We start from the raw sequence: 2,500 nt of genomic DNA, 5'->3' as shown, positions 1-2,500 counted from the left end.
AAAGTCTTTGCGTTGCAGGTAAGGCCACCTTAGCCAAAGTCTCAGCTGGAAGAAGCTAGTTTTAACAACAGAACTAATCTGTTTGTCAAATTTAAAAGCACTGTCAAAATCACTCCCAGATTTCTGGTAAAAGGATGAATTTGGGAACCTAAAGTACCAAGAGCATCTACACAGGCACTGAAATGTTCCGCACGACCAAACACAACAACCGGTCTTATTGTCATTAAGACAGAAAAAATTCTGATCAACCATATTTTGAGATCACTCAAGCGGTTTTTGCGGCTGGATAGTGTCCTTCTCATTGTTGTTTGTTACAGGCAAATAGATTTGTACATCATCTGCAAAACAATGGAAAGAAATGTTGTGTTTTTTTCAAAATGGACCCTAAGGGCAGCATGTACAAAGGAAATAGCATGGGTCCCAAAATGGAACCTTGGGGGACCCCACAGGAAAGAGGGGCAGCAGATGAAGAGCAGTTACCAATGTGGACAGCAAAACTCCTATCTGTCAGTAAGATTCAAACCATTTTAAGGCAATGCCCGTAATGCCAACACTTTGTTTGAGTGGGATAAAGAATAGAGTGGTTAACAGTGTCAAAGGCCCGGTCAAGTTCTAAAAGCACTAAAACAGCGGAGTTTCCTGAGTGCGACCCCGCTAAAGAAGGTCGTTGTAGACTCTTAGAAGGGCAGTTTCAGTACTGTGACGAGGCTTGAAACCAGACTGGAACTTTTCATGAATACTAAAATCATCTAAAATGGATGATTGAAGTTGATTAAAAACAACCTTCTCCAACACTTTAGATAAAAGCGGTAGTTTTGAAATAGAGTCTAAAATTAGACAAAACTAACGGATCCAAAATTTTTCTTTTTTAAAAGTGGTTTGCACAACAGCATGTTTAAAAGCAGCTGGAACACACCCTGAGCTAAGAGATGAGTTAAGCAAGGATAAAATACTGGGCCCAACAGTGTTAAAAACATCTTTAAGTAAAGCGTGCGGGATACTATCCTGCGAGGCAATTAGCGGAGACGAAGCTGCTTGAGCTGTGTCAGAGGGTGGAGAGAGACTGGCTCAAACTGCTGGAAGACAGCTGGGCATAAAGAGGTAACAGAGGGGTCACTGGTAAAACGCCAGGGGGATGAAAAGCTCCAGGCGGCAATTTTATCTATGAAGTGTTTCAGGAAGTTTTTACCCACAACAATGTGGATGGCATAGCACAGTCAGTTTCACTGAGGGTTAATAAGTGAGTTAAACACTTTAAAAGAGCAAGGCCTCTGGATGTTACTAGCATGTTACTCTACACTTTACATATACACCAGACAGACACACCCACAGTCACACACACACACACACAGACACAGACATGCACAGACACACATGCACGCTCAGGCACACACACAAACACACACCCACAGTCTCACACACACACACACACACACACACACACACATATATCCACACACACACAGACATGCACAGACACACATGCCGCTCAGGCACACACCTTTCCATTTCCACTGTCCCTAAGGGCTCCCTTCCATTCTTTCCACCACCTGATCCATTTCCCTTCCATTCCCTGTTTGTCCTTCCTTCCATCCATTCCTGATCCACTGGGGCTCCTGGGGTTCCTCCCTGGGTCCTTCCTCCTCCATTTCCTGGGAGTCCTTCCTCCATTCCTCCTGGGTCCTGGTCCTCCTGATCCTTGGGGTCTCGGTATTCCGGCCAGTGGGTCATTCATGGGGCTCCTCCATTCGTCCCTCCATTCTCTTCGGTCAGGGCTCCTTCCACTCGTTCTTCCTCCGTTCTTCCTCCGTTCCTTTCCCTCGTTCCTCTTCCTTTTCCTCGTTCCTCGTTCTTCCTCTTCCTTTCTTCCATTCCCTCTTCCCTCCGTTATTTCCCTCGTTCCTCCTTCCATTCTTCCTTCTTCCTTCCTTCCTCGTTCTTCCATTCCTCCGTTCCTCCACTCTTCCTTTCCTCTTCCTCGTTCTTCCTCGTTCTTCCTTCTTCTTCCTTTCTTCCTTTCTTCCTTCTTCTTCCTCGTTCTTCCACTCGTTCCTCGTTATTCCTTCCTTCTTCCATTCCTTCTTCTTCTTCCTTCCATTCCATTCCTCCATTCCATTCCCATTCCTTCCATTCCTTCCATTCCTTCCTTCCTCTTCCATTTCGTTTGTTCTTCCTGTTCTTCCATTCTTCCTTCTTTCCTTCTTCCTCGTTCTTCCTCGTTATTCCTCCACTCTTCCTCGTTCTTCCTCCGTTATTCTTTCCTCTTTCCTCGTTCCTTCCTCGTTCTTCCTCCAGTCCTTCATTTCGTTCTTCCTCCTTCCTTCCTCCAGTCCTTCTTCCTCCATTCTTCCTCCATTGGTCCGTTCTTCCTCCGGATCTTCCTTCCTCCGTTCTTTCCTCCGGTCCGTTCTTCCTCGGTCGTTCTTCCTTTCGTTCTTCCTCGGTCTCGTTCCACCTCCTCGGATCGTTCCTGCTTTCCGGTCCGATGATGCGATGACCG

The sequence above is a fragment of the Perca fluviatilis genome, chromosome 7 (genome assembly GCF_010015445.1).
Source record: "Perca fluviatilis chromosome 7, GENO_Pfluv_1.0, whole genome shotgun sequence".
NCBI lineage: Eukaryota > Metazoa > Chordata > Actinopteri > Perciformes > Percidae > Perca > Perca fluviatilis.
The sequence above is the reverse complement of the archived record's forward strand: the minus strand, read 5'-3'. Positions refer to the sequence as shown.